General features: G+C 46.6%; 1 long non-coding RNA gene across 3 annotated transcripts in view; it reads left to right on the forward strand.

Moving 5' to 3' along the window:
* Window positions 1–6,957, forward strand: part of LOC123629817 — a 32,842-nt gene extending 25,885 nt beyond the window's left edge. For 2 of the 3 annotated variants that reach the window (XR_006732289.1, XR_006732296.1), the window contains one exon: window positions 6,826–6,957. This is a non-coding gene — a long non-coding RNA (uncharacterized LOC123629817). The remainder of the gene's footprint in view (window positions 1–6,825) is intronic. The other variant, XR_006732288.1, reaches the window with a different exon arrangement.
* Window positions 6,958–9,351: the final 2,394 nt, after the last annotated feature.

Consider the following 9,351-nt stretch of genomic DNA (forward strand, 5'->3'; position numbering starts at 1 on the left):
TAATAGAAATCTATTAATTCTTTCAAGACATCCTATTCTTTTTTTTTTAGGATTCACTTCCTTTTTTATGGTATTGATCATATTGAAGATACTTTATCAGGTTGTTCTTTTTTGTGTGTTTTGCTTTGTTTTGAGACAAGGTCTTTGTCTCCCAAGCTGAAGTGTGGTGCCACTATCGTAGCTCACTGCATCCCCAAACTTCTGGTCTCGAGCAGTCCTCCTGCCTCAGGCTCCCCAGTAGCTGGGTCTACAGGTGCGAGTCTACAAGTGTGCACCACTGTGCCTAGCTAATTTTTTTTATTTTTTGTAGAACAAGGTCTTGCTGTGTTGCCCAGGCTGGTCTCAAACTCCCGGCCTCAAGCGACCCTCCTGCCTCAGCCTCTGAAATTGCTGGCATTACAGGTGTGAACCAGCACACCCAGCCTATCGAGTTGTTCTTTTATTGAAATCTTGAAGGACTAAAGTATAGTCTGGCTGATTCACTCCTGGTGGCTTGTTTCCTTGAGTGTTTTGTGGTCTTACGTTTATTTTTGAAGCAGCGGTGCGTGTGGGGATTGTGTGTGTTGGGTGAGGATATGTCCTTCCAGAGTGATCTGCGTTTGCTTCTTCTGGGCATCTCAGTGATACTCCTTTCTAGAGCCACCTTTATTTTTGCTAATTTCCTAACTTGGGGGTTCATTGTCCACATGGTTATTTAAATTTGAATCCCAAGCCTACTTGTGGTACCAGCCCATAATTAATTTTCAAAGGGGAATGTTTATCCCATTCTGCTGAGAGAGCAGGCAGAGTCAGGGAAGATTCCTTGCCTGCCTGAGCTAGTGAGTGTGCTTTTGTTTTTCATCTCACCCTTTCACTTCGGGCCTAACCCTGAAGAAAACTCAGATTCAGTTCCGTACTCTCTCTGTCACGTGGACACCAGCTCTTGTCCCATCCCAAACAGACACTAAAGCCAATCTCAGTCTAGCAGCCCCCCACCCAAGGCCCTCATTGCTTTTTTCAGTTTCTTCTCTGTTCTAAGCGTCTGAAGATTTCCTAAAAGCTCAGCTATGCATTTTTAAAGTATGATATACTTTATCTAGCATTTTTATGTATTAATATTTGATCCCAAAAGGTTTTCAAACCAAAAGATTTTATATTTACTCTAAATAATTATCTTTTTGTTTGCTTATTAGTTTTTATTTTTAATTATTATGGATATATAATAAGCAGTTGCACATATTTATGGGATACATGTGATATTTTGATACAAACATATAATGTGTAACATTTGAGCTACAACTGCAGTCTCCATCCCCTGGGCCATGGACTGGTACTGGAATGTGGCCTGTCACTAACCAGGCTACACAGCAGGAGGTGATTGGCTGGAGGAAGAGCCAGCAAAGCTCCATCTGTATTTGCAGCAGCCAACCATCACTGCCCAGTGCCCGCATCACCGCCTGAGCTCCATGACATATTTGTAAATATGGTAATTATATATCTTTTGTCCAGCAAGGTACAGTTCAATAGATATATTACCCTTTGGCTAGTTGAGACTATGATGCAAGCTGGATAGTAATAATAATAGAGTATATTTAAGCAAAATTACCATAGCAGAAAATGATGATTTTTTTTTTATGAGACAGAGTCTTGCTCTGTCACCCAGGCTAGAGTGCTGTAGCATCAGCCTAGCTCACAGCAACCTCAAACTCCTGGGCTTAAGAAATCTCCTGCCTCAGCCTCCCAGGAAGCTGGGACTACAGGCTTACACCAGGACACTTGGCTTATTTTTTCTATCTTTAGTAGAGATGGGGTCTCACTCTTGCTCAGGCTGGTCTCCAACTCTTGAGCTCAAGTGATCCTCCCACCTCAGCCTCCCAGAGTGCTAGGATTACAGGCATGAGCCACCACACCTGGCCTGGAACAAATATTTCTTAAAGTCCATGCTTAGCTATATGAATAGTTTAAGTTCCAGGATTACACGGATTTGTGAAATTCATTTTTCTGTGTACCTATGTACAGAAACATTTGAATCTTTAAACTGTGTTATACATTGTTCTTTTTCTCTCTTAAGACATGCTATTGCCTACATGTTGCCAGCTTCTTGACCTGGTTTTCTTCTTCTCTTTACAACTTATACAATGTATTGGGCTTTATTTCTTAAATAGAAGAGGGTCTTGAACAAAACTCAGAAATTCCAATATTTGGGCTGGGCACAGTGCCTCACGCCTGTAATCCTAACACTCTGGGAGGCTGAGGCGGGAGGATCGCTTGAGGTCAGGAGTTCGAGACCAGCCTGAGCAAGAGCTAAAACCCCATCTATACTAAAAATAGAAAGAAATTATCTGGACAGCTAAAAATATATATATAGAAAAAAATTAGCCAGGCATGGTGGCACATGCCTGTAGTCCCAGCTACTCAGGAGGCTGAGGCAGGAGGGTCGCTTAAGCCCAGGAGTTTGAGGTTGCTGTGACCTAGGCTGACACCACGGCACTCACTCTAGCTGGGCAACAGAGCGAGACTCTGTCTCAAAAAAAAAAAAAAAAAAGAAATTCCAATATTCTTGTTAGTCTGACGAGCTTGACCATTTTCCCTTCAATTTCTTGGGTTGTAAAAGTACTCAATGAAAATGATTAAGCCTGGCATGCATTATTTATTTGTTTGTTTATTTTTATTATGGCAAAATATAGGTAACATAAAATATACATTTTATGTGTACAGTTCATTGGCATTAAGTACAGTCACATTGTTGTACAGATGTCACCACCATCCACCTCTAGAGCTTTTTCATCTTCCAAACTGCTGCTCATCCCCATTAGGCAGCAGTTTTCCACTCTCCCTCCTCCTGCTCCTGGCAACCACAGTTCTTCTTTGTGTCTCTGTGAGTTTGACTCTCATTTAAGTATTTGTCCTTTTGTGACTGGCTTATTTCACTTAGCACAGTGTCTTCAGGGTTCATCCATGTTGTAGCATGTGTCAGAATTTCTTTCCTTTTTAGGGCTGAATAATACTCTGTTGTGTGGATATACCACATTTTGTTTATCCATTCATCCTGCTGACATAATCCTAACAGCACTATTCTTTGAGTTCAATTGCCTGTAACCATCTGAATATCATGAGAAGTTGAATAGGGTTCACCTCTGAGTGATGATGAATATAGTTCTTAAGAAACAGGCAGGGCTCAGTGGCTTATGCCTGAAATCTCAGCACTTTGGGAGGCCAAGGCAGGAGGATTGCTTGAGGTCAGGAGTTCAAGAACAGCCTGAACATCATAGCAAGAGCCCACCCCCATCCCCTACAAAAAATAAAAAAAATATTAGCCAGGTGTGATGGCATGCACCTGTAATCCCAGCTTCTTAGGAGGCTGAGGCAGAAGGATCACTTGAACCCAGGAATTTGAGGTTGCAGTGAACCCACTGCATTCTAGCCTGGGCAGCAGAGCCAGACACTGTCCCAGAGTGACAGGGCTGGGCCAAATGTCAGGAAAGAAACAGACTATTGGAGCTTAATGTGGGGAGGGAAGGTAGCCAAGGTTAGGGAGTGTTTGATCTGGAAAAGGAGGAGCGAACAAGGGAGCCAGGACTACGGAGCAGGATGTTCCAGGCCACACAACGAGCTGGGCAGCAGTGGGGCTTGGTGGTGGTGAGTCAGGATCGTGGGTGAGGGCTGGGCTCGGCAGTGGAGTGAAAGGGAGAGGGAGTTGGTGTTCTCCTAAACACTTCAGTTACTGTGCTAAGCAGAACGCAAGTTCTTTGCTAACCAGAAAAAGTGAAGTGACTCACCAAGGAAGGTTAAGTCTCCGGTGGCCTGGCACAGTGGGCGGGGGGACAGCCTGAGCACAGGGCTGGCTTTGAGGACTTGGGCTGCCCTGGAGAAGGACTAAGGCCCGCGAGGCAGCGGGGTAGCTGCCAGGCGACCGCAGCGTGGGGGCAGAGGCCTGGCGGTGGTTGGGTGCGGAGGGTGCAGGTGACAGGGGAAGGCGTGCCTGGAGCAGGATGTGTGGGGTGTGAGGGATGGGACTTGGCCGGAGATCGAACGTGGAGGTGGACAAAAAGGAGTCGAGGATAAACGTGGGGGTGATTTGCTGTGGAGCCTGGGCAGGGAGTGATGCCCCTTCCTAGGCCAGCATGGGCCTGGAGGGAGGGACCAAAAGGAATTCTGTCTTGTAAATGTGAAGTCTGCCGTGTTTATCAGGCAGTCTCATGGCCGTGTGGGGGCATCAGTGGGGTCTTAGTGAAGCAGTCTGAGCTGGAGACAAATTGGAGTCGAATGTCACCAGGAAAGAGAGGCCAGGACCCACGCAGCGGAGCTGCAGTCCCCACAGGGCAGATTGAGAGGGTCCGGCGCTGGGGTGGCGGTGGCCGGCAGGTGCGAGACCCGGAGATGGCGAGCCGCAAAGGTGGGGTGGACGAGGACAGGAGTGGCCACTAGTTTTGGGCACACGGAGCTGGGGGACCTCGGCAGGCTGCTGCGGAGAGTGTCAGAGACGGACCCAGGGCGGGCGCAGCAGAGAAGGCGGCGGAGGCAGGGCTGAGGACTGCGGGCGGCCGGAGGGAGAGTCGCCGACAGGACCGCCAGCATGTTTTTGGTTGGTGTTTTAGGATGGTAGGTGCCAGGGCCAGCTCTATTTTGCTGATAGGAAAAAGATACAGCAAAGGGGGAGAGATGGGTAATGCGGGGAGAAAGCGTGTTACTGAGAGAGAACAGTCCCGCGAGTGTGCGCAGGGCACGGGGCCGGGGATCGGTCTCCTGTCTGGTGATGGGCAGCGGTGACCGTGGATCCTGGCCGGGAGACGAGGCGGTTCCCATCTGAGGACATCCCTGTTCCCTAGAAGAGGCGGAGGGGACTCTGGGGAGCCCGCATGGGCTTGGCGGTGGCTCTTCTGCCTGCAGATGCCTCGCCCTCCTCAGGAGTCTCAGGGCGACGTCCACTCGTGGCTGCTTTGGCCCTGAGAGAGCGTCCTCCTGTCCCAGGCCGGCCTCCCCACCTCCTGTCGTTCCTGTGACCTGGTTTCAGACAGCACAGCTCCCCACACGTGTGTTCAGTGTCTTTCAAACGTTTCTATATTAGAACAACGTCTGCCCTGTGTTGTGGTTCACAAAGCAAACGTGGGTGTTTTTGTGGGAAGATGGTATTTAGTAGTGAGGGTCTCAGCTGGTTGGAAGTAAAGCCAGTGTCACTCTTCCAGGTCCGTGACGAGAAATTACTACAGAGGCGCAGCCGGGGTGCTCCTTGTCTGCGACATCACCAGGTGATGCCAGCTCCCAGGGTAGAGGAGGCCGCCCAGCACCGCGTCTGCAGCCCGGCCCTGGCAAGGCGCACTGTGTGCTGTGTGTGCCGTGTGCTGTGGGTGCCCGGGCAGGCAGTGAGGCTGTCACCCAGGTGTCGGGCAGGCGGTGCGGCCATCACCCAGGTGCCCGGGGCAGGCGGTGCAGCCGTCACCCAGGAAGCCCCTTACTTCCATCTGGATCTGAGAGGTCTTGGAACGAGCCCCCACCACTACTTTACCACGTAGAGAAACATGTTTACAAGGTTTTAGGTAGATAAAGCAATTTTTCATGTTTCATTACATTTCTTAACATGATGCCTGGACACTTTCCTCAAGGTTCACGAAGCTTTCTGTGTGGTGAGTTCTTAGAAGTGAGTTACTCTGGGTGGAGATTGCCTGGGTTCCAGTCCTGGTCCCGTTACCAGCTGGTAACAGGTGCTTCAGCCGCCTGGACCTTGGTTCCCTGGTCCGTAGATGAAGGTGATAATAATCATGTCATCCTCGTGAGGTTATTGGAGGTTTAAATTAAGTTAACGTGAAACATTTATATTGTAGCTATTAGCTACCTATGGCAATTTAAATGAAATTAAATAAAGTAAAAAATTTAGTTCCTCAGTTGCACTGGCCACGTTTCAAGTGCTCAGGGTCCACGTGTGGCTGGTGCCTTCTGTGTTGGACAGGGCAGGTTAGAGAACATTCCTGCCCTGAAGAAATTCCGTCAGATAACCCTGACCTCAGTGTTTGCCAGCACAGACCTAGAAAGGTGTCGTCTAAATGGTATCATCAGGGGTTCCTTCCAGGTGGGAACCAGTTCAGTGAGGAGACATCACCCGGCTGCTTCCCTGCTCCAGGCCATGTCCTCGGAGCTGGGTGCTCTACGAGAAGGCAGGCAGCTCCCGGCCCAGCCCGCGCTGCGCTTGCCCGGTGAGAGGCTCAGATGTGAAGTCATCAATCAGGGTATCAAAGTGTCATGGTCAGAAATTTGTCTTTAGACACATGAGAGCTGGAAACAGCAGGTTTGAGAGTGGGTCCTGGAGTCAGCAAGGTCCTGGCTTTACCACTGGCTGCTGTGTGACTTTAGGCAACTTAATTAATCTCTCTGGGCCTCAGGTTTCTCATGGAAAAGGGGGGGAAATAGCAGTCCATCACAGAGTCCTTATAAAGCGTCAGTGTGATAAATTCCTACAAAACAACCCTGCCAGCACGTTGCAGGGTTGACTCGGTGGCAGCCATCAGCTGTCATCTTGCTCACCAGTCAATGTCTGGACTGTGCCTGGCACATACTAAGAGCTCAACAGATATTCATAAAAAAAAGGAAGGAAATTCTGTTTCCTTTTGCTTGAGCAAACAAAAAACAACAAACTCTCTGGCTTATTGTCTCATTTTTCTGGAAACAAAATGAAAGAGACCCTGGGAGTGTGTCATGTACTTGGTGCATTCAGGTTATGTGAGTTACCTTAAAGGTGTTGTTGCCATTACCTCAAAACGTTGAAAAGCAGTGTGAGTAGTGAGAATGACTAGAAAGAGTTGCTAGCTTTATAAAATGCATGTATTATTTTCACAATCTTATATTACGCAGCCGAGAAACCTACAATGCGCTTACTAATTGGTTAACAGATGCCAGAACGCTAGCGAGTCAGAACATTGTGATCATCCTCTGTGGAAACAAGAAGGACCTGGATGCAGATCGCGAAGTTACGTTCATAGAAGCCTCCAGATTTGCTCAAGAAAATGGCAAGTGACCTTTTATCTCTTACTGTTTTTCAAATGGCAAATTTGGGGGGTAACAACATTTCTTTGAGTTTAAAACATCTATTGGAGTTTCAAGGTTATATTTAGGAAATGTAGAATTTGAGATTGTTTTTACTATAAATTTAGACTTATTTAGTGTATTTTCAGTATATTGCATTCTGCCTACAAAAGTTACTATGATGATAAAAGCAAATCTATTAACATTCATATGACTTTTTAGTATTAGATCTTTGAATATTAGAGATCTTGGGTTAAAGTGAAATTTATTTATTTATATATATGCGGGGGGGGCAATGGACACACACACACACACACACACACACACACACACACACACACACACCCACACCCCCCCCACCCCCACCCACCCCCCTCTCTCTGTTGCCCGGGCTGGAGTGCAGTGGCGTAATCATAGCTCACTACAACCTCAAACTCCTGGGCTCAAGCAATCTTTCTGCCTCAGCCTCCTGAGTAGCTGGGACTACAGGCATGCGCCACCACACCTGGCTAGTTTTTTGTTTCTATTTTTAGTTGTTCAGCTTAATTTCTTTCTATTTTTAGTAGAGACGGGGTCTCACTCTTGCTCAGGCTGGTTTTGAACTCCTGAGCTCAAGCAATCCTCCCACCTCGGCCTCCCAGAGTGCTAGGATTACAGGTGTGAGCCACTGTGCCTGGCCAAAATTCAGACATTTTAAATAACTTTAAGTTTTAGAACCAATCAAGAACTACAATATCCTAATATCGGTGTTTGATGGGATTCTAGGACTACTGTATTACATTCTTGGAAACTGACTAGTTTCTTGCTAAGAAAATAAACATGAGAGAAACACATAAGCCAGAATCATGACAGTTTTCAAAGATCTGTTTAGAAATACAGAAGCTAAGAATGTTAAAAGCACAAAAGGAATTTTCATGTGACTGAAATGTCCACATCTTTACAAGTGAGGACACAAGAGGCTGGAGAGGTCGTGGTTTGCCTGGAGAGCAGCGAAACAGGCCTGTCTGAGGACTGGCAGTCCCTCTGCTGGGTAAAAGGAGCGCTCATTCCTATAGGCCTTTCCACGGGCAGAGTGACAAATTGTGATACAGTCCCCTAGAAAGTACAAAGACGTGTAGATTGTACTTGTGGTAACATACAGATTGTTTGAAGAAGGAAATTGCTGCTTTTGGCAGAGCCGTGCGGCCGGTGCCTTCTCCCGCTGGGCAGTCGTGCCGGCTGCAGAAGCCTCGTTGCTCCTTCCGTCTCTCCAGTGGATTAAGTGCTAACACAAGATGGCAGCTGCTTTTCAGAAAAAGTTAGAATGCTTCTAACATTTTAAAAAACATAACTGACACATATTGATTTTGTATTTACAGAATTACATAGTTTTATGTCATATTTTGTCTGCTGTTCTAAGAATGCTAAATGGGCTCCTAGTAAGTGAAAATTATGATTCATCTTCTAAATGTGGTGTTGTATTTTGTTTGATATCAATTTCAGAGCTGATGTTTTTGGAGACAAGTACGCTGATGAGAGAATGTGGAAGAGGCTTTTGTACAGTGTGCAAGAAAAATACTTAACAAAATTGAATAAGGTAAAAGCCTTTCCATTAATAAACTTTTCATCTGCGTGTTTTTACTCTCTAGCTCAGTAATATCACCTTTTAATATTTTCAGGAGCAATTTGGTCAAAGAATATTCTCTCTGCACCTGCCAACCTAAAACCGCCACTTACGGGTTTGCAGGTCACATCCCGTGGCTGCGGTGAAAGCCGCCCTCTGGCCAGGATGGTTTCCACAGCGATGAAAGGGACGGGAGACCAGCTCGACTGGGGGGGGCAGTCAAGGTTTCAGCCAGTGTTTGCTCTTAGAGCCACAGTCTCCCTGGGCTCCTTCGCTTAAAGGAGGAGGAACAGGCCTTTGTCCACTCTCTGTCAGCAACATGCCGGTTCTGTTGGGCCTGGGCCACATGTAACGGCATGATGAGCGCATCCTGGAATGTTGGCAGTTGCAGATGGGGCATCATGGAGCTGTGCAGTCAGGAGTCATTTTATTTCTGAAGCTAACTGAGCATGCCTCGATTGTAACATGCCTCGTTGTTATATCTGTTGCTTTGGTAAAAATAACTTGAAATAACTCTAATGTGGGCAACTGATGAAATACTATGTAGTTGTCCCTTACTAGAGTTTTTATTTAAATATTACCGAACATATTTGGGTATTCACTTTTTAATCATTCAAATATCTGAGTGCCTATTCTTTGCCAAGTGCTAGGATACAAAAATTAATCACAATTCTTGCCCTCAAGAAACCATCTTTCAAGGGAGACAATCAAAAGATAATGATAATCCTGTGAGGCTGATGCAGTGATTGAGA

Source organism: Lemur catta, unplaced genomic scaffold (genome assembly GCF_020740605.2).
Source record: "Lemur catta isolate mLemCat1 unplaced genomic scaffold, mLemCat1.pri scaffold_47_ctg1, whole genome shotgun sequence".
NCBI classification, from domain to species: Eukaryota; Metazoa; Chordata; class Mammalia; order Primates; family Lemuridae; genus Lemur; species Lemur catta.